The sequence below is a fragment of the Nannospalax galili genome, unplaced genomic scaffold (genome assembly GCF_000622305.1).
Source record: "Nannospalax galili isolate Female #2095 unplaced genomic scaffold, S.galili_v1.0 scaffold235, whole genome shotgun sequence".
NCBI classification, from domain to species: Eukaryota; Metazoa; Chordata; class Mammalia; order Rodentia; family Spalacidae; genus Nannospalax; species Nannospalax galili.
In genome coordinates this window covers 6,190,530-6,213,871 of record NW_008338118.1, presented here as the reverse complement: position 1 = coordinate 6,213,871, position 23,342 = coordinate 6,190,530, and the positions used below count along the sequence as shown (strand labels likewise).

The following is a 23,342-nucleotide window of genomic DNA, read 5'->3' as shown; positions in this document are numbered from 1 at the left end:
GACACTATATAATATTTTTCATTTTTTTTTTAAAAAAAGAAGATGTAAAGAGGAAAAACAAAATAAATTTAAATATAAATAATAGTCTGGTGAAAAAAAAAAAAAAAAAAAAAAAGAGTGGACGTGGGTATAGGGTGAGTGGGTATGTTTGAGAAAGTCTTGCTGTGCCAATTTATATGGTCTGGTTGGCCTCAGACTCACAACTTCTTGTTTCAGCCTCCTAATTGCAGGGATTACAGACAGGTGTATGCTGCCACTACCAGTTGAATAAACACCTTGCTCATCTATATACATGTATGGGTAAAATAAGCAAAAAGAGAAGGGAAAAACCCACAGGGGGGTAAAAAAAAAACCACACAACACTGTCAAGTCTCAGTGATGTGTTTGTGGATTCATTTTATTCAACTTTTCTCTGTTCATAAATTTTTTAAAATTTATTTTTATTTTAAATTGTGTGTACATGTTGGGGACGGCAGTGGTGCTGGAGTTAAGAGTTACAGGCAGTCATGAGTCACCTGTGAGAGCTCAGAACAGAGAACTCTAGTCCTCTGCAAAGGCAGTAAGCACTCTTAACCACTGAGCCATCTCTCCAATCCTGTTTACTAGAATTTTAATAGTAGTACAATTGAAAGCAAAATAAAAACTAGGATCATATGCCTCATCTTCAGAAAAATGGGAAATAAAAATGAATTTTCTTGAATGCATATAAACTCCAAGAATGAAACTACTAACAGGAGGGCCAGGCATGATGGTGAATGCCTTTAATCCCAGCACTAGGATTAAAGTAGTACCATCTAATGTATACAAGTTAATTTTAAAATATTTTACTTATTGTTTTTATTTTATGTGTGTGAGTGCACCTGTGCTGTGCAATGCCTCAGAGGTCAGAAAAGGGCTTTGCATTCCCCTGGAACTGGAGCTAAGGGCTGTTCATAGCCACCATGTGGGTGCTGGGAATTGAACCTGAGTCCTCTGCAAAAGCAGTCAGTGCCCTTAACCACTGAGCCATCTCTCTAGCCCCACAAGTTAACTTTACACTCTAACAATGGATATTCCCTTTCTTCAAAAGTGGCTATTTATGGTTATGAACTTCAAATACCATCACTGAAATTATCAAAAGTTTTTCCAGGCTGGAGAGATGGCTCATCAATTAAGAGCACTGGCTGCTCTTGCAGAGGACTAGGTTCAGTTCCCAGCACCCACAGAGCAGCTAACCACTGTCCCTAACTCTAGTTCCAGGGGTTCCAATGTCCTCTTCTGACCTCCACAGGCATTGCACAATACAGGTGCACTTACATACATGCAGAAAATAAACTCATACACATTAAAATAATAATTTTTGAAAAAAAGTTTTCCATTGATATAAATCAATACTGAAATTATTACTCCTCAATGAAATGAGTGATAGTTGAAATATATATTGCTGGCTAGAAAAACTACCCAAGTAGTTTTATAATTTACCAAGCTCAGCAGTCTAAAGTAACTAATGTTTAGCGCTCCTTTTGGACTAGAGAAGGATCTTCTACATTGTGGAAGACATTGTTTTCTTACCTGCCATGTCCTGCTGTTGAACTATTTGAGTTTTGTTTTGTTTTAGTTTAGTTTAGTGAACCAAGATTCTCTCACAGAGCCTCTGAACCATGTCTTCATGGAGGGCACTACCTCCTCACTATGTGGGTGATGACTTGTATCATCAGAATGTTACTGTCCTAGTCTAGCTTTAGTGATCCAAATATCATACTTGACACTGAGATAGTTAAATGAGATGTAAATAATAGGAACTTAAAACAATTTCTGACATTTCACACAAAATTATAAGCAGCAATCATGATTATGCTTGAGAAACTAAAATTTTGAGTTACAAATAAATACCATTTAGGAATCTTTTTTAAAAATTTTTACCAAAAAAATATTTTATTATTTTTATTTTATGTGTATGCATGTATTGCCTGTGTGTAGGTAAGCGCACCTATATCATGCAATGCCCACGGAGGACAGAAGCTGTCGGATCCCCTGGAATTGGAGTTATGGGCAGTTGTTAGCTGCCACGTGGGTGCTGGGATTCAAACCCCGATCTTATGCAAGAAGAATCAATGTTCTTAACCACTGAGCCATCTCTCCAGCCCCCATTTAGGAGTCTTAAAAGGTTTTATTAGCTTAACCCTTAAAGTTCATGCAAACTCTTAAGTTATGAAATCAGTTTTTTAAAAGTTCATATTAAAGATAATTAAACAATTCAACGTCTTAAGCTGTTACAGTACATGTTTGTTAATTATGGTCTGTTCCAAAGCAAGTGGTTTGAAATCAGATATACATCAAGGACTTAGTAATAAAATACTATAACTAAAGGTGAACACACAATAAAAGCTGAAAACATTCTGTACTATAATCAGCAAAGCAATGTCATTTTGAAATACAGTATATTTTTTAAAATAAGGCATATCAGGACTAGAGGGATGGTTCAGTGGTTAAGAGCACTTGCTGCTCTTATTGAGAACTAGAGTTTGGGTCCAGAGTAACCACATCCAGGAGCTCACAATACCTGCAACTCCAGCTCCATGGAACCCCATAAGCCCTCTTTTGGCCTCCACAGACACATACATGTGCACATAAATAAAAATTCAAAAAGAATTTTTTTTTTTTTTGCTCTTTTTGAGACAGGGTTTTCCTATAGCACCAGCTGGTCTGGAACCTGTTATATAGATTAGGCTGGCCTTGATCTCACAGAGATCCAACTGGGACCAAAAGTGTGCCCCACCAAGCCCAACTAAAATAAATATTTTTTAAAATAAATAAATAAAAGAAATAATGTATGTCTATAAATGTGGTAAACCTGCACTGTATTTAAACATTCCAGTCAAAACCAGGTGTGGTGGCACACGCCTGTAGTCCCAGCACTTGGGAGGTAGAGGCAGGCAGATCTCTGTGTTCAAGGCCAGGCCTAGTCTACATACTGAGTTCCAGGACAGCTGGGGCTACAGGGAGACCCTGCTTCAAAAAAAAAAAAAAAAAAAAAAAAAGTACAAAATACAATCTAGACTTTATCACTGCAGAAGTATAACACAACAAAATATATACACATGAAAGGACTAATATCATATAGAAATAAATTATACCACACAAAACAGCAAAGTGATGAGTTTAATGAAAAAATCACCTGCTTGTTATTCAATTTACAGTTTTACAGGCTTTCATGCCATTTAAGAAACATTCAATTATCACTAAAGATTCATCCAAATCCAGTCCATAAAACTACAAACTAACGAACCTGAATAGAGTCCTTAAAACTCCCACTGACTTACTTAATAAATTACTTAACTAAAAGCCTAACTCACTGACTTTTTAATAAGAAGTACTGTCAGAATTGTGTATGCAGTTTGATTTTAATTACAAAATCAATCTTATCAATACGAAAACAAGGCACAAAACAGTACTTTTTCCACTCATTTTTTATAACATTCTATCATTAAAAAAAATTCACCTTAAGCTGTTGTTTAAATTTAAATTTAAAATTTAGAATAGTCTTAGTTATGTTGGTAATTATCCATGTGATAAAATACACTGGAATAGGACAGAAGTGTAGCTCAGTGTTAGAACTCATGCTCAGAATGTATAAGCCCCTGAGTTCAATCTTCAACACCAAAAAGAAAAAATGACCAAAGTGAGAAATATATTTTGAAGAGAAATTTGAAAGATCTGGCAGGTTAATACAAACAATGCACCTACTTATCAAAAGTCCAGTTGAACTCTGTAGATCACATACACCAAAGAACAGGCATGGTAGCACCTGGCAGTAATCCCAGCACAGGAGAGTCTGAGTCAGGAGGATTCCCAGTTTGAGGCCTGTCTGAGTTATAGAACAAGTTAAAGGCCAGTCTTGGGTACCTAGCAAGACCCTATTTTTTAAAAATGTATACCAGAATTCTATTTTCTATTCTCAATTCATCATTTAGCATCTATTGAGACACCTAGTATGTCTTACACACAATGCTAGCCAGTAGCTGGCTTTCAAAATTGTGCAGCTTACTGTGGGAAAAGACATATATACACTAATTTCAATGCCATTGGTTTGAATGCTATAGTAGTTTGAATGAGAATGTCCCTCATAGGCTCCAAGTATTTGAACATTTTGTCCCCAGTCGGTGGCACTGCTTAAGGAGGTGTTAGAAGGTGTGGACATCAAGTCAGAGGGGCAGGGTGTGGGGTGAGGGTGCTTTGAGAGTTCTTAAGCCTTGCTGGATCTCCTGCAGCTCTCTTTTTCCTGTGCCTGCTTGAAGATGTAAGGGCTTAGATTCTGCTCCTACTCTAGCCACCTCTGCCACCATGTCTCCCTGCCATGATGGACTCTTGTCCCTTTCGAAGGTGTTGGAGGGGAGGGAGCGGGCATGGATTTGATCAAAACACCTTATATGCATGTATGAAATTCTCAAAATTTTTTTTTAAAGTTAAATAAAATGCATCCTTTTTCAGCAATTTGTGACATTATTATTCATAATAGTTAAGCTTAAAATACAAAGTTATTTCATATGAATACCTAAATGCTATCCTACTTATTAGGCTGCTGAGCAATATTTTTTAAAATTTCTATGCTATTGCATAATCCAGTGACTCCACAGATATATTCTGAAACCACATAGAGGATGACAAAACAGTTCCAGATCTCAATGATCTTAAGTCTAGAGGGGAAAAGACAAGTAAACAGACTACCACGAAGAGGCACAGGAATACAAGCAATTCTTAAAATTCTAATCTAATTAAAATCTAATCACCTAAAATTCAAAATGCTCCAAAATTAGAAACTTTTTGAGCACTAATGTGACACAAGTAGAAAATTTCACATGTATAAAACAGTTTCATACAGAAACTTAAACCATTATACAGAACTACCTTCAAACTACATGTAGGAAAAAAATACAAAATTTTGTGTTAGACTTGAATCTTACCCTCAGAATAGCTTGTTATATCCATGTAAATATTTCTAAAAAGACTTTTTTTTTGCAAATACTTCAGAATTTAAAAAGTTTATCCCTAAACTCTTCAGATAAGGAATATGCAATTTCTACTAGAAACAGGGAGGCGGTAACAGAGAGTGCTAAAACCACAGAGGAATAGCACTTAATCTGAATTTGTTAGTTTAAACACAGAGATGTTTCAACTGCTACCTGAAGGATGAACAGGACTGAAATGGGCAAAAGATACTGGGGATAAGGGGTATGAAAGGTACAGAGAAGTATGAAGAAGGAAAGACAGAACCTTAATTACAGAAGAGAGAATCATTATAAAATTGCAGGTAATTCAGGATCCCTAAAATACAGAGTTAACGTATAGGTGGAGTTTGCATCATGAAGAAGCTGTTAAAAATATGGATGCTGCTGAGTGAAGGGGCATTTGCCTATAATCTCAGCACTCAGGAGGCTAAGGCACGAGCATTAATGAGTTTCAGGTCAATGTAGGCTACATAACAAAGCTTAGGCCAGCCTGGGTTATATAACCAATCCTGCCTGAAATTTAAAGAAAAAATAAAAGGAGGGGAGAAGGTCCAGGAATGAAAAGTTGTGAGCAGAGTATATAAAAGATTCCATGACACACTTGAGAGTCTGAACTTCATCCTGTATGTAGCATGAAGTACAAATGGACACTGATCACATGTAGACCAGTCAGGAAGTAGAATGATAATACTTAAAATTGTAGCAAAAATGGGAACTTAATGAGAGGAAAACAAACATTAGAATTTAGTTATGAGGAGCCAGAAAGCTGGCTCAGTGGGTTAGAGTACTTGCTGCCAAGTCTGATGACCTGGGTTTGATTCCTGGGACCCACATGTTGGAAGGAGAGAACCGACTCCCCCAAAGTGTCCTCTGACCTCCATACTTGAGTGGAGCCTTGAATCTGTCTATATACATATACAAAATAAATAAACATTTAAAAGAATTTAGTAACTAATTAATAAGGCCTCTGATCAGGAGGAAACAAGAATAACAGGCTTCTGGTTTAGAAACTGTCGGGGTACTAATGACAGTAATTAAGAAGGAATGGCAGTGGAGTGGTGAAGGAAATGATCATTATCAAATTGTTTCAACTATGGTGAGAACAAAGATGCCCTTGGAAGGTCAATGTGAAGCTGCCCCAATTAGGAGCGTCTAGACTTCAGGAAAATGATACTGAGTCACATTGGAAGTAGAAAGACTGCTCTAAAGTTCCTGTTAAATGGAACAGTCTCTAAAGCAAAACTTACAAACAGCAAAAGTTATCCCTGGAAATTCTAAACCACCAATGGAAACCCACATATCATCTTAATAAGCCAGCCCTACAAATTACTATTGCATTATTAACTGTTTTTAAAACATTATCCCCTTTTAGCTACCCTATGTGTGTTGAATTACTTGAGTGTTTAGTGTAAGTGAACTATAAACTCTGAGGCTTTAGTGTAAGTAAACAGTAAAAAGTCATGGTAGATGACATGGCCATGGGACTCATAAACATACAACAGCTGTAGCTGCCTGCATAAGGCCTATACAAGACTAAGCCTGTAAACAGTCAGTCATAGATGAGGAGAGGCCAATGCAATCCAGGGCTGCTGAGGGGAGAGGAATTCATGGTTTTAGGGACAAGGTCACTGAGTTATTCATGCTCCAATGAATAGCTTCATACCCACAGCCACTTAGTATGAAGTGGTTAAACCCAGTTTACATAAAGTTGGATGGTAAAGTGAGGAGTATCAACAGGGGTGTGAAAAGGATAAGAGAGGATGGAGGGAATGTGATGAGAATATATTATATACATGTGTGAAACTGTCACAGAATAAATTAATTATTTTTAAAAAGCCATGGTAGAGGACTAGGGCTAGAAAAGTATTTGCCTACTACACTAAAGTCCCTGGGCTCCATCCTAGTACTGAAAAAAAAAGTCAAAGATGACAATGAGACACAAGGAAAGTGCTCGTTTATTTTTTCTTAAAATTTTTTTATCCACTTATTTTATGCATATGAGTGATTTGCTGGTGTGTATGTAAAGTACAATGCCCACATAGGCCAGAAGAGGGCACTGGATCCCCTAAAACTGGAGTTACAGATGGTTATTAGCTGCCAGGTGAGTGCTGGGAACCCAGGTCCTCGGGCAGCCAGTGCTCTTAACAGCTGAGCTATCTCTCCAGCCCTAGAAAGTGTGTTAGTTTCTTTGCCTTTTTTTAATTTTTATTTTATGAGTGTTTTATTTTTTTATATGAGTGTTTTGCCTGCATGTATGTAAGTACAGCAGTGCATGCAATGCCTGCAGAGGCCAGACGAGAGGATCAGAGCCCCGGAACTGGAGTTAAAGACAGTTGTTAGCCATCATGTGGGTGCTGGGAACTGAACCCGGGTACTCTGCAAGAGCAGCCACTGCTCTTAATCACTGTGCCATCTCTCCAGTCCCTGTATTAGTTTCTTATACCAGCTGTAACAAATTACCACAAAATTGGTGGATTAAAACAACACAAATTTGTTCATACAGTACTGGAAGTCAGAAGTCGGCAACTAGTTTCACACGACTAATACCAACATGTCAGCAGGCCTAGCTGTTTCAGGAAGTTCCAAGGCAGACTGTTTCTCTTCTAGCTTTCTGTTGGCATTCCTTGGAATGTGACATTACTCTAACTCTACACTGTTTTTTCAAACTCTGATGCCTCCTGCAATCTTACAAGGACCATTGTACTGTCCTTAGGACCACCAGGATAATTTTCCCATCTCAAGATTCTCAATCACAACTGTAAAGACTCTTTTGCTGAATGGTAACATTCACATGTTCTAAGGACCAGCATATGGACTTGGGGGGATGGGAGGGAGGTATCATTTATCCTGACAGTATACAAAGAAGAAAGTTATTAATAATTTTCTAGTTATTATTTTATTAATTATGTTGTGTGTGTGTGTGTGTGTGTGTGTAATGGAGGTGGGAGTACACACACATGTGTGGACATCAGAGGACAATTTTGTGTTGTCAGTTCTCTCCTTCCTCCTTGATGTGGATTCTAGGGATCAAAGTCAGGTGTTAAGCTTCTGCCACAAGTGCTTTTACCCACCGAGTTGTCCTGCCAGGCCACATTTTCTAGTTTTTAAACTGATGGTGCATTCATAAGAATTCATTTTGCTATTATGGTTCCTAACATAGTCATGTAGGTATATACAAAGTATTCTACAATTTAAAGCAGTTTTTAAAAGACATCACTGAGGGCTGGCAAGATAGCTCTGCAGTAAAAGTACTTACCTGCACAAACCCAACAATCTGAGTTTAATCCCCAGAACCCATTTAAAAGAACAACATTTGGTGGCACGTCTCTAATCCTAGTGCTCCTATAGCGAGATAGGAGGGGAAACAGGAGAATGGGCCAGAAGTTTGAGGGGCAGGTAGCTTGAAATAGGCTGCATAGCAGCAGCAATCTGTGCCTCTTCTTCACATCTCAATAAAGTGGAAGGAGAGAACTGACTCCTGGGAGACAGAGGCAGGAGGATCTCTATAAGATTGAGTCCAGGCCAGCTGTCTCAAAAGAATAAAAAACAAAAAAAAAGCAAACTAAAAGTAAAAAGCTAAAAATTAAACTCTAAAAAAATACTGACAGTTCACTGATTGAGCAAAAGAAGGCAATACTCAGAGGGAACTAAACAGAAGTTCAGCCACAGAAAAGTCAAAGGAAGACTCTTTCAAGAATGAGAAAGTATTTGGCTTACAAAGTTGGAGCAAGGTAAGGGTTGAAGAGAGTCTATTCCATTTAGAAATGGGGTCACTGCTGGCCCAAACATTATTTCAGTGGAATGAATGGTACATGACAAAGATATATTGCTCTAGACTGAAGAGTGCATGGCCCGCTATAATCTGGAAAGAGCCAGGTGTAGAAAATTCACAAGGAAGATACAATCCATAAATAAGACAAAATTTGGGATGTTTCGGTAATCTAGGAATAGTAGTAAGAATCTAGACATGAATTACCAAAGGAGGGGAAATGGTATGAAAAGAGGAAAGAAGCAAAAAGGAAGAGAAAGAAGCTACAAAAGAATGAAAATGGCATTTATGAGGAGAACGGCCAAGACAGTGTTGTTACAGCTTATTAGGCAATTGGCATTCAACAGGTGCTGGAGTGCACACTTACTGTACTTTATGAAATAGGGATTAATATGTCCATTTACAAAAAAAAGGAAAAGTGGGAAAAAAATGAAAAAGTATCCAAGCTAAGATTCAAATGTAGGCACAGCTGACTTCGAAACTTGTGCTCCTAACTGCACTGCGCTGATTGATAAGCCCAATGAAGTACTTCCAATAAAAAAAGGCAGGTTGGGAACAGTTTGCCTGTCATGTGGGAGGCCACAGGTTCAGTTCCTAGCAAAGAAGCAAACAATATGAAAAGATTAAGAATACAGCCTGACATAGCCAACATTAGAATTTAATTCAGAAAATCTCTGGAAATCACTTTCCCAAACTTAGATCAAGGATATTAGTAAGATATTTTTAAGGGAGGTATTCAAATTCAAAGCCAAAATTTTAAATTTAGGGCCAAAATAAAAACTTGAAACCTAATGAGAGGACACTTACAAAGAAGTAACTAGAATGGATATTATCAGCAGCAGAATGGCCAAGTTTTAAGTCTCAACTGCGAGAAGAGGAAACTGGAATTTGGAAGTAAACTCAGGGGTATGCTGCATCTATCCCAGTGCTACCCAGATACAAAAATTTTGTTGAAGCTTTAGTAAGATGGAAGGCAAGAATGCCACAGTTATTAGTGTAGACAGACAGACAGACAGACAGACAGACAGACAGGGGCACAAGGAGCTACCAAAGAAAGCACCCTTAACTACTTTTGATTCTTTTAGTATCAGTGAAGGAAAAAAAAAAAGCTTCCCCAGGAAATGAGATTTTTCTACACCACTGGCTACTGGACTTATCAATACAATTTCAAAACCAAAGAACACTCTGTAAATAGTTCTTTATATGCTGGGATGTTATACTGTATTCTCTAGTCAACCATGGCATGCAGCACAGGTACAGCCTGCTGTCATAAGTTTTGTATGTGTGCATGTTTTATGTTCATGTGTGTGGTTGGTTGCACGTGTGGATACACATGTGTGAGCATGCACATGGAGGCCAGAGTCAACTTTGAGTATCATTCCTCAGATGTCATTCAATCTTATTTTTTATGTATATTTTTATTGAGTTTTTGTGCATTTCATACAGCTCTTAATCTAATTTAGACCTCCCTCCCCATCTACACTTCCCCCCATAGCCTCCCCACCAGATTTCATGCATTCTATCATATATGTTAAGGCCTATCTGGTCAAGCATTTGCATCCAAATGTTCCTTGGTGCAAGTTCATTCACTGGAGTCTAGTCAGCCTATCTACAGTCATTCCCTTAAAGATCAATTCTCCCTCACCCCACAGTAATCAGTTGCCAATAATTCTTCAACTAAGGTTGGGGCCTGCTGCCCATTTCCATTCTGTGCTGAGTTTTTGTCTGAGTGAGTTGGCATGGGTCTTGTGCATGCTGTCACTACTGTTGCAAGTTCATCTGAGCAAGTTCCCAGAGGCCTGAAAGTCTGTTTCCTTATGTTCATGCACCAACCCTGGCTATGACAATCTTTTTGCCCCTTCTTCTGCCATGGGTGGCTGGGGTTCAATATAGGAGTCCTATCCAGGGACACCCACTCTGAAGTCTCTTATTGTCTAAAACTTGGCCAATTGTGGCCTTCTGTGTGCAATGCACTCTGTTTTATGAAGAAGCTTTGTTGGTGAGAGCTGAAGGATGTATTAGTATTCTCTCTACCCCCTGTTCTGCTGTGTTCCATGAACCTTAGGTGTAGAGGTTCCACTGTAGATGTGTCACTTAAGGGCTGGGCATCTCTCAGACACATATTCTCTATGTGTGACCAGTTGTGGAACTCTGCAATTGCCTCCATCTGTTGCAAAAAAAAGCTTCTTTGATGAGTGATCTGCAGTATACTTGTCAGGGTAGTAGGCAAGTCTGTGGCAGGCAGATCAGGAAGGGGGGCTAAGGACAAGATGGGGGTAGAGGGTTTAACAAACTAAGCTGGAGAATTGAGCTAGTCTGGGTACAGGGGATCAGGACACAGTGGGTGGGTCTGGGTTAGAAAGCTAGTCCAGAGATCTGAGGTGGAAGAGCAGGAGCCAGGCTAGATCCAAGACTAGAAGGGGGACAGAGTGGGAGAGGGGGGTGGAGCTGCTCAGGGTGTAGGAGAATCAAGGCGCAGTGGGCAGAATCTGACTTACCAGGGTAGTAGGCAGGTCTGTGGCCAGTGGGGGTGGAGAGAGCCTGTGGAGGGTCTAACAAACTAAGCTGGGGAATTGAGCTAGTCTGGGTGCAAGGGATCAGGATGCAGTGGGTGGGTCTGGGTTGGGAGGCTAGTCCAGAGATCTGAAATTAAAGAGCAGGAAGGGGTCTAGGCCCAAAGCTAGAAGGGGGACATTATGAGGGGAGAGAGTAGAGCTGCTCAGGGTACAGAGGAATCAAGATGCAGTCTGAATCTTATTTTCTGAGACAGGGTCTGTCATTGCCCTGGCACTTGTTGATTAGGCTAGGTTAACTAGCTAGAAAGCCCAGGAATCTGCCTGTCTGCTTCCCCAGTGCTGGGATTACAAGTGTGTATGTACCAGTATACTCAGCTTTTAAAAAGTCTAGTCACATCACATCTACAGTCACAGGCAGAGAAAGCTGTACTCAACTAACTTTCTCCATAGCCAGGGTCCAAACCCAGGGAATGGTGCTGCTCACTTTCAGGCTGGTCTTTAATATGAATTAAAGCAATAAAGACAATCCCCTACAGACATGGCCACAGGCCAATCTGATCCAAACAATCCGTCACAGACATTCTTTATAGGATGTGTGAAGTTGACAATTAAACTAACAATACAATGTATATGATCTAACAGTATAAAAGAAATTATAAGCACTGAATATATTCTAGTAAACATGAAGCTGTTTAATCTGAGTCATATCAAATATTTCCCCAGGATTTTTTTTCTCTTTCTTTTCTTGAATTTGATATTTATTCTGTAGTGCTGGAAACGCAACCCAGGGCTTTTCACATGCTAAGTAAGCACTCTACCACTGAGCTATGCTCTCAGGCCCTCTTTGTTGATATAAATCAGTTCCCTTTCATGCCTAAGCCAGTCATCAGAGTTTCTAGTAGCTAGCTGTCACTTGTAAATGACAAACACAACAGTTAGTGTATACAAAAACTCTATACCCTAATAGTCTAATACTATTTATAGAAAGGCTACAAACCTTAGAATCCATGAATTAATTAGAAATCTACTTATTTTAAATATTTATGGCAAATGATTCAAGAATTATTACTTGATAGTTTAAACTCAATGATTTTTATACCTCTACATCACTTGTAACCTTCCATTTTATTAAATACCAACGTTTTTAAATAAGAACACATACTTTGAAACATTTTCTCTGCCTCTGGTATGTGAATTTCCCCTTTCTGCCACCAAAGTTGAGAATTAACTAGTTAAGAATCTGAAAATATGAAAAATTAAGTCATTTTATATCCTTTAAATCCATTTAGAAATCTAAAATGCAAGAAATATTAGAATTTAGCTTTTAAAATAGTTTATCCTAGGACAGCTGGTCCTAGGCAAAATGTAGTAAGCACATTCCACCCTGTCTCTCCCACTGAAGGTCATAAAAGTCTGGACAGGATGTATACAGCAGCTATTTGGAAGCTCTCAAAAGTATACAGCAGGCAGAACAGGAAGATTACCAGAACTGGAAGCCTAACTAAACCAGCTGAGAATTTACCTTAGCCACTCTCTCATAGTGTTGTCCCAAGCCTGTGCTTATCCTAGCTGAAAACAGAGATAAGCACTTCTATAGAAGTAATTTACCCAAGGAACAAGAAAGAGAGATTGTAGGAGCCACCATTCACCTTTTCTTTTCACATACCTTGTACCAACCTTAGGTAATCCTGTAACCACACTACTATAGGGCAACAGTGTAAATTTGCAAGAGCAAAACATAAAGGAAAGCTCTTTACTCCATTCACTGGTTCTAATATGGGGGGAGGGGACCACACATGGCAGCATCCACTGCTTTTGAGTTTATTTTGTTGTTGTTCTCCAGGTCCTTTAGGTGCATCTGTGGAACTGGGCTACAAAGCAACACAAGTAGAACCACAAGTTTTAGGACAGGCTCTAAAAAGGAAAATCCCAGGGAACCGGGTAATAGCAATAATATTTGGAAATCAAGCAAACATTTCTATTTTATTTTATTGACTTAAATATTTTTAATTTTTATGAGTACGAGTGTTGTGCCTGCATGTGTAAGTACACCTATGTCATGCAGTGCCTGCAGAGGACAGAAGAGGGCATCAAATACCCTGGAACTAGAGTTACATACAGTTGTTAGCTGCCATGTGGGTGCTGGGATTTGAACCTGGGTCTTCTGCAAGTGCAGCCAGTGCTTTCAACTGTTGAGCCATCTCTCCAGTCCCCTTTCCATTTTACTTTACTTATTTATCTTGCAGTGCTGGGAGTCAAGGCCAGGGACTCACATACCTGGCAGACAAATGTTCTACCATTAAGCCTCATCCTCAGCCCAAAAGAACACTACTAAATAAGCCCTGGATCAAAAAGAGGAAAGTTTTGGGGAAATAAGAAAATGTCTTAAAACTAAATAAATAAAACAACATATAAAAATCTGAGGGCTGAAATTACAGTAATTCAAAGAAAAACAGAGGACGAGAAATAATAATTTGTATTATTTTGATACACATCTAATCAAAGACATGTCAAAGAAAGAAAACTAGGGCTGGAGCTGTAGCTCAGTAGGTAGAGTGCTGACCCAGTATGCATAAGACCCTGGGTTCAATACCTAGTTTTATGTAAAACATAAAAATTCAAAACTAAAAATATAGAAGAGGCACCTATGCTTAGGAAAAGATCTCTCAGATACAACAGATACACAATCCATACTAGAAAAAAAAAGACCAGTAAATAGCTAAGAACTTTTATGGACGGTACTTTTAAGAAAATGAAAAGGGCGTGGAGAGATGAATCAGTGGTTAAGAGCACTGTCTGCTTGTGCACCCACATGGCGGCTAACAACTGCCTTTAACTCCAGTTCCAGGGGATCTGACCCCCTCTTCTGAGCTCCACAGGCATTGAACAACATGGGTGAACTTACATACATGCAGGCAATACACTCATACACATAAAATAAAATATTTTTTAAAAAAGAAAATGGAAAGATGTTGGGTGTGATGGTACACTCCTTTAATTCCAGCACTTGGGAGGCAGAGGCAGAGGCAGAGGCAGAAGCATTTCTGTGAGATGGAGGCCATCCTGGTCTACATAGGAGTTTCAGACCAGCTGAGGCTACACAGAAACCCTGTCCCAGAAAGAGGGAGGAAGAATTATAGCTTACTAATAATCATATTTAATCAAAATTATAGCCAGGTTTAGTGGTACACGCCTTTAAACTCAGCACCCAGGAGGCAGTGGTAGGTAGATCTCTATGAGCTGGAGGCCAAACATCTCTATGTAATCATTTGTTTGTATAGCTGTGACCAAACTGCCTGAGAACAAGTTAAAAGAAGGAATTTTTGGTTTCCCCGTTTCAGAGTTGTTGATCAATAGTCATGTGACCCCATGAGATTGGGCAAAACATCATTGCAGCAGAGTATTTGGCAAAGGAGAGATGTTCATCTCATGGCAGACCAGGAAGCAGAGAAAAGGGCAGTATAGGTAGGAACCAGGTGAGATACAGACCCAAAGACACAGACCCAGTAACTTCCTTCCCCTAATTAGAGACCCCACCTCCTCCTCCTCCACATCACTTCCTAATTATGCATTCCTAATCCACATCCAGAGGTATCACTTCCCTAGGCACTCTCAATCCAAAAAGTTGATAATCAAAATTAAGCATTTCAGTCTTCTAAGGAGTACTAAGAGGCAGTTAGGCATCAAGAAATCTGACCATTAATAGAATAAACAAGGTTGAAGATGCCAAGTCCAGAGTATGGACTGAGAGAATTACATGCATGAATGTCAATATGTGAAGGGATGACAAGTACTGGGGACAGGGACACGACACATGGACAATTTACCGTGTGTGGTGCAAACAGACATGTCACTTATCATCAAGTGTAAAAGAGCAGTGTGGGGGGCTGGAGAGATGGCTCAGTGGTTAAGAGCAATGGCTGCTCTTGCAGAGGACCTGGGTTCAATTCCCAGCACCTACATGGCTGCTAACAACTATCTGTAACTTCAGTTCAAGGAGAATCCATCACCCTCTTCTAACCTACACGGGCACTGCATGGCAAGGGTGCACTTACTTACAAGCAAGAAAACACTCATACACATAAAATAAAAATAAATAAATCAGAAAAAATAATTTTTAAGTATGTTATGATTTGAATATGAAATGCCTCCTACACCCTTCATTTCCTGAGGGCTTGGTTCCCAGCTGGTGGCACTATTTTGGAAAGTGCTAGTAACTTAGGAGGTAGAGTGTAGCTCAAAGACGAAGAGTACTGGGGACATGTCCTTGGGGCTTATATCTTGCTCTGATCCCTTTTTGTCTATTTCCTGCCTACCATGAGGTGGCAACTTTGCTCTGCCACATCCTTCTGTAGCCATGAAATTCTGCCTCACCACAGGCACATAGAAATAGAGGAAGATGATCTTGAATAGAAACCTCTGAAACTGTTAGCCAAAAGAAGCCTTTCCTCCCTTATGTTATTTCTGTAGAATATTCTCTCACACTGTTGGGACACAAAAGTGTTTTTCTAGTACTGCTGAGAACTCACCTTCTTCAGAACGGACTATAAAGAAGCAGGAGTTCTAGAGATTCTTACCTTAGACAAAGGGTTAGACTAAATGATCCTAGAATATATTTTCTAACTCAAACAAATGAATCTGGGAGCGATCACTTCTGTAGTTAGCTGATGAAGGTAGAAGGCACTAAACAAACAAAATGTCTTTTTCAATTAAAAACTGTCACTTTTCACTACCCAAAAGTAATTACTGCAAAGCATTGTAAGTTTCATAGTTTTAAAAGATTCTACAAATACAATATCTTAGCCCAAGCTATATTATGAGGTATATTTTGTTTCTCAAAATCTCATGTGTAATGATATTAAAATGAAATTCCAAGTATTAAAACAAAAGGTATAAATTTCAGCCATATTTCAGTATGTATACTGAAGAAATCCGTTGAAAAAGTTCTCCCTCTATTCAGAGTGGTGTTCCTCAAAAGACTTAAAACATCTGCATTTACTTTAAAATTCATCAAGACAGAGTGACATTTTTAGGAGAAGCATATGGCTTGCTGATCATCTAGAACGGGATCTTTTGTCTAGTAAGCTCTATTCAAGGACCCTTTACTTATGCATGGAGTGGCTAAATAAAGCAATGATCATATTTTTTAGCCTAGAAAATACAAAGAAATCGACTCTCCATCTAGCTTTGTTAGGGATAGAGCAAAGCATTACAAAAGCAATCAGATATTTACTCAGGGAGAGTGCTCCCCAACATTTGAAACAATTCTAAGAAATCATGGAGACAAAAAGAACTCTAGAGAAGCAAGGAACTTTCTTTAAAAAAAACTTACCCAGCCAAAGATTACCTCCCTAAAAAGCACATTTCCATTTTAAAGGATAAAACACTTCTTAAAACTTTGAAGGGCAGAGTTCAACAGCTGTGCTATATTAAACCTGAGCCTTTCCAAAATGGAGAACAAGAGTCTCTAGAGAGGAGTAACAGGGCTTGCTTTCCCCCAAATTACCAAAATGCCTTCTTTGCCTCTAAGAAAAGCTGTTGTTTTATTTTCCTCCAAGAAAAAGCCTCTGATTAATATATGGGTAAAAAAGTATAGAACTTAAATTTAAACTAGTAAAATATGCAAAAATGGAAGCCTTTTTGCTTCCAAAGATCTCCTTTACTCCTTTCCCAAGGAAAAATTTTTGAAGTCTTCCAAGATCTAACATGAAACTATTTAAAAGGAAAAAAACGAATTTGGAGTGTTGAGCTCTAGCTTCCTTGAGGAATCTCCAGAGTTAAGCTGAATGCCTTGGATGCATGTAACAGGTGACTTTGATGCACAGCTGACATTTAAAAACTACTAAACTGGAGAACGACCCTATTTTTAAAAATATTAAGTCTAGTGAGTGCAAGAAAGATTCCATTTGAGTAACTGATTCCAAAGAACTTTAAGGGGAGCTGAGAGTGGTGGTGCACTTTAACCCCAGCCTTCGTGGGGCAGAGGCAGGCAGATCTGCAAGTTCCAGGTCAGACAAAAAGAACTTGAAACAGGGATTCTGAATTGCTCGCTTGTCATTACTTAAAGGAAAAAGACACAGGACTGTTTAGAAAAATATTCAAAAATTTAGATGAAAGCAGCTACAAGAAATGTGGCCACTATATAACAACCACAGTAGGTGCTTTCAGGACTTTTGGACTATGCAAACCGAAAAAAAAAAACTATAGAAGCTCAAGTATTAACAGTAATAATCTGTCAACCTTAAAAGAGCTCAAGTTTTATTTTATTCTTTTTTACATTTATTTGTATGGGGGGGGGTATGCACGCGCGCACGTGTGCATGGTGCATGTGCTATGACCTGTGTGTGGAGCTCAGAGGACAACCTGGAACTGAGTCTCTGACCATGTAGGTTCTGGGGATTGAGCTCAAGTCATGCTTCACTGGTCTAAGATTTTAATCACAATAAACTTCAAGCATCATCACAACTTCATTAAATCACATGATCTTACACAAAACTCTAATAGTTTTAGTGGCTTGGTATTCATACTTAGAATAAAAAGAGAGGTGAAAATGATGAGGACAGGACATAGACAGGGTATGACCCTGACTGTGAACAGCTCCACTCTTGTGCTTGGCCAGAAGCAGAAAATGTCCTCGGTTCTCAGGCCAGTAACGCCTGTCTGGAGGCTGCACCTGAGGGTGTAACCAAAACTCCAGTCCTGACACTAATTTCTTTCAGTGAACGGCTTTGGAATTAGATCTCTAGATTATCAAGATGCAAATAGGTTATATCTATTCCCCAATTCATCCCATCTTCTAAATGACTTTAGGGTCTCACCTCTTGAGGGGGAAATGAGGATGGATATAAGGGCTCTGTTAAGATCCATTAAGGAAATACTATTTCCTTCTAGCCAAAAAATTGGAATCTACTTCTCTCCTTGGATGTAGATATTACATTCTGACAGGCTTTAAGAAATATTAGGGGCTGGAGAGATGTCTCAGTAGTTAGTAGTTATTTTTCTCTTAAACGCTAATAAAATTGTCCCTGAGAGTCCTTTTGAGTCCATTTTTAAATTCTTATATTAAGGAGACTAAAAACCCCACACAGGGAACTCTAGTTTCCCAGATAACAAAACTGTTACTAATCAATGAAATAGGCTAATCAATGATTAAAAAAAAAAAAAAAAAAAAAAAAAAAGCTTAAAAGGCAAACGAGCTCAGAAAGCATAGCAGACACGATCATTTTTAAAAGCAGACTACAATAACTGCTTTCCTAATGATCACTGGAGTCGGTAAGAAAAAGTATGCTCAGGATACCACATTCAATACATACATTCATATACTTTGCTTAATAAGAGTATAAAAAAGGACAGAGTGTGGTGTCGCACATCTGCACTCTCAGAACTTGGAAGCTTGGAGGATCTGGCATTCAAGGTCATCCTCAGCTACATAGTGAGTTCTAGGCCAACATGGCCAAATCTGATTCTGTCTCAAAAAAAAAGAGTCACCTAGAGAAAGGTCTTGCTAAATTCAGGAGAAAAAAAAACTCTTTCTTTTCAAAAGTCCAAAACTTCTCTCACTATAAATGAAAAAGTAAAAGTAAAAGCAAGAGCATAGACAGTTTTTCAAATAAAGAATACACTTATCTTCCTAAAAGGAAAAACAGAAAACACTGGAAGTTTAATTTACTATTCTCAGAAACACTATTCCTTACAAGTCATTATACTCTCTTAGATAAGTATGTCAGACTATTTTCTAGCAATGAGAACTTAAGCAATTTCATTTTTGTAGCTAGTTCACTCATCTGAAAAATCAGAGAAAGAACATACAAGTTCAAAGGATTATTCAAAGAGAAACAAGAAATAATGTCAGGGAAATCCTTGGCACACTGGCACACAATATACAATAAATTAGAAAAGTTAGCTATATTTAATTGGTGCTCAGAATAAATGCCACAAAAACGATACAAGAGATGACAAATTTTAGAAGCTCTTCCACTTGAAATTGCCTGTATTTGGCACAGACAACCTGTGTGGCTAAATTCTATATTCACCCCAGCTTGAAACAAACCTCTCCCAGCAGATATTCTCAGGAACCACGCTGCTCCACCCTTTTTCATTAAGCCCCATATATGATTAAAAGCTTCAAGTGAAGTTAGTTACTCTAATTCCAAATATCTCTTCACGTTCCAGTAAGGATTCTTCCCCAAATAATTCATTTCTACCTCTTGCTTTTTAATATATAGAGAGACAGAACACCTTTAATCCCAGCACTCAGGAGACAGAGGCAGGCAGATCTTTGTGAGTTCAAGGCTACCCTGGTCTACACAGCAAGTTCCAGGCCAGCTGAGGCTATAGGGAGACCCTGTCTCAAAAAGACCCCCCCCCAAATTTTAATAAAAAAGAAGCAGTGTATAGGTACAATCTATTCATAAAACAATTTCACACCAGAAATTAAGACTTCAAGGTGAATATCCTAAACTCAGACTACTGTCAATAATTACATAGAATAGCTATTGTAGACATTTTTTTTATTAACATTTATGTAGGTTAGCGCCGACAGAGTATAGTATAGCAAAGAAAACTGTTTCAGTTCACTCCCAAAGGGCTAGGACTTTACTGACATTATCATCCTGTGCTAATGCCTGCTTGTGTGTCTGTCTGTCTGTGGTCACAATAGAGCCAGTATAGATTATTATGAAGTAATCAAGGTTTCTTTCTCAATATATATTTTAGATAACCTACAAGAGTTGGTTTGACTTTTGTCTTCACTGCAGGATCTGGGCTGGGCTAAAAGAGCAGACCCTACCTGGAACATGAGCACCTCACAGAAGAGAGGAAATGAACATGACAAAATATGGAAGAGCTCTGACTGCTAAAGATCTAGTCTACACGGAGTCCCAAGTGTTCAGTTCGGCATGACAACAGCATCTTATTTCTCATCACTTGGCCAACGTTTTCAGATGTTTAATCCTGTAAGAGGGAATGTCAGTGAAAAATTTAAACAATAATGCAATCTATTACAACACCTTTCACCAGGAATAAAGAAAAATATTCATTCTATTTAATCAATAAAAATCTGGTGCTAGAGAAATGACTCAGCAGTTAAAAGCACACACTGCTCTTCCATAGGACCCGAGAAATTCCCAGCAACCATGTCAGGTGGCTCACAACCACCTGTAACTCCAGCTTCTAGGGAATCCAACACCTCTTGCTTTTGCTGGCACCTGCACTCACCTGCATATAGCCCCACACAAACACACACATATGCACTTAATTCAAAATAAAAATAAATATTTTTAATTAGCACTTAGGTAAGATTTATTATGTTGGACTCTATTCTAAGAGTCCCATGTACAAAAATATTTAACTTTTCTAAAAAGAACACAAATGCCAGGTACTTGTGAAAACAGAGCAGCCAAGCATAGGTATTCTGTAATAAGCAAAGCAAAGCAATCTATTATAAGACATTTTAGAAGCATTTCAAGTTCTCAAAATCTATCTTTGATATGTTACAAAGAGAGAAAAAAATGAATGAGCTTCCACTTAAAATAATAATTTGTTCACCTGTTTTATCTTCAGTAGAAGCTAGGGGGCCAGGCTCAGGCTGAAAAGCCACATGGTGCCAAGCCTGACCTGAGTTCAATGCTTCGAACCCACATGGTAAGGGGACAACTGACTCCCACAAGCTGTCCTCTGACTTCCCTATGTATGCCATAACATGAGTGCCCATATGAATACACAAACAGACACAAAATAATTAATTTTTAAAAAATGTAATGAAGTAGAAGCCAATCTATTGGTCAAAGGTATTGTTTGCCAAATTTAGGCTTTCCTTTCCCATCGAGGTATAATAAACAGAACAATGCCCACTCTAGGACTACTTTCTCACTGGAGGTCCCTACAGACTCAATTTCACACTGGGAAATGAAACAACAAAATAAAGCCACAAACTAGGCTTCACAAAGAGGTCTCATTGTTACTAACACCTCTGAGAATCTACTATTCTAAGAGCTGTTTTAGAAACGTAAGATCTAGTCTAAATCTCAGAAGTGACATAAATATACATGAAAATGTTAAAATGAACAAATGCAAAACACCCATGCAGCAAATACCCCAAGTCCCAAGTACTGCTACTTTGAAAGAGTGTCAACTGATCTGCTGGTAAAGTAATGTTTAAACAGGTGAATTTGCACTGGAAAATCTCTTGGGGAAGTTAGGGGTAGTAAGGGTAAGTATAGGTAACTAACCATGCTTTCACCCCAGCCCCAGGTTAAGAAATAGAAACTCACTAGAGCCCAAGCTCAGCAGATAAATCACTCATCGTACTTAAATAAATTTCTCTCGTCTAGGTATATGCCATTGTGTTTTTTCTTTATCTGTTTTTTTTTTTTTATTTTAATTTTACGTGTATGAGTGTATTGCCTGCATGTAGGTGAGGGCACCCGTGTCATGCAATGCCCGAGGAGAACAGAAGAGGCTGTCAGGATCCTGTGGAACTGGAGTTATAGACAGTTGTTAGCTGCCATGTGGGTGCTGGGATTCAAACCCGGGTCTTCTGCAAGAACTACCAGTGTTCTTAACCACTGAGCCATTTCTCCAGTCCCTCTTTATCTGTTTTTACTTGTTTCTTGTTTTATGTTCATTTTACTGTCATATTATAATTGAATTCAGATGTTAATGTAGTAGATAACTGCTTCCTTCACTGATAGTTCGGTCCCTATGCCTCCCCGTACCACTTGCCACTGATTCCACGCTTCCCTTATTTTACTCAAGACACATGAAGCATTAGGCCAATGCTTTATTTCATTTCTTGGTTTCTCTGAGTCAGGGCCTCACTATGTAGCCCTAGCTGGCCTGGAACTCACTATGTAGACCAAGCTGGTCTCAGACTCCCAGGAATCTACCTGCTCTGCCTCCTGAGTGTTGGGATTAAAGAAGTGCACCACTAAATTCGGCCAATGCAAAGTTTTAAAGGATTACAATAAAATGAACTTCAGATTTCCCCCATTAATTGGGTCTCTTTCCACTCAACCTTTTCAGATCATTACTCTGAAATCATGCTCTAAAGAGTGCTTCCAAATAAATAAGGAAGAAGAACCATAAATTTCTCAAGATGCCCATCACAAAATCTCTGGGTTAAAAGAAGTAAATAAAAGTAAAAAAATAAAATGTGTTAGCTTGAATTCAAAATTATTTTTCCTGAAAATGTGAAACAAACATCATCTTATATGATTTATATATGCTAATTTCAAATCTCTTATACTTGCACGCAGAAACTCGAGTTTAGATATGTAGTAATAATTACCAGTTTGCAAAATGTAATGTCTTAATTTCAACTACTAAATTGCTGAGAAATACACTAATGGTCCCTCAAGCTCATTTTCAGTTCTGGTACAATGATGCTTTAGTATCTGGTATGCAAATTAGTACCCAGGTCTAAGTAGAAAAGAGCTAAACTACATCACCACTATATTAAGTTAACTTAAAGTTGTGTGGAGGATTTTATCTACTTGCTATTCCTCAAGTCCCTCATAAGTAGACCATTTACTTAGAAATTTATCTTTTACCTTTCCCCAATATCATAACTCTTATTTTCCAGTGACTCTATTATGTATATATTACTCTACTATTGCCTTCAGAAAAGACTTAATTTTTTGAAATTTTATTTATTTTGTGACAAGGTCTCTAGCTCAGGATGGTCTCCAACTATCTTTTTAGCCTTGGATGACCCCGAATTTCTAATCCTCCTCCTACAGTGCTGGAGATTGAACCCAAGGCCTGGTGTATGCTAGGCAATCACTATACCAACTGAGCTAGGTCCCCAGTCTCAGAAAACCTTTTCAAAGCCACTGACCTTACCAAGGACAACTTCTTTCCCACATAACACAAACTACTTAAAATCTTAATAAAGTTTGCCTTAATAAAGTTTTAACTCAGTTTAACTCTGTATTCCGTTTGTATTTACTATAACACCAAATTAAAAAGCATGTGTGTAAATCCTATTTTCACTTTTTAACCACATTTCTTCAACTCCCTACCTAGTCAATCTTCAGTCTAAGCTTTTAGTCTCCACAGTATGTGGCAAGC

At 38.5% G+C, this 23,342-nt stretch overlaps 1 protein-coding gene across 2 annotated transcripts in view; it reads right to left on the bottom strand.

The window, feature by feature from the left end:
• Ndufs4 (NADH:ubiquinone oxidoreductase subunit S4) overlaps nt 1-23,342 on the bottom strand; it is a 141,833-nt gene that overhangs the window by 117,482 nt on the left and 1,009 nt on the right. The window lies entirely within an intron of this gene.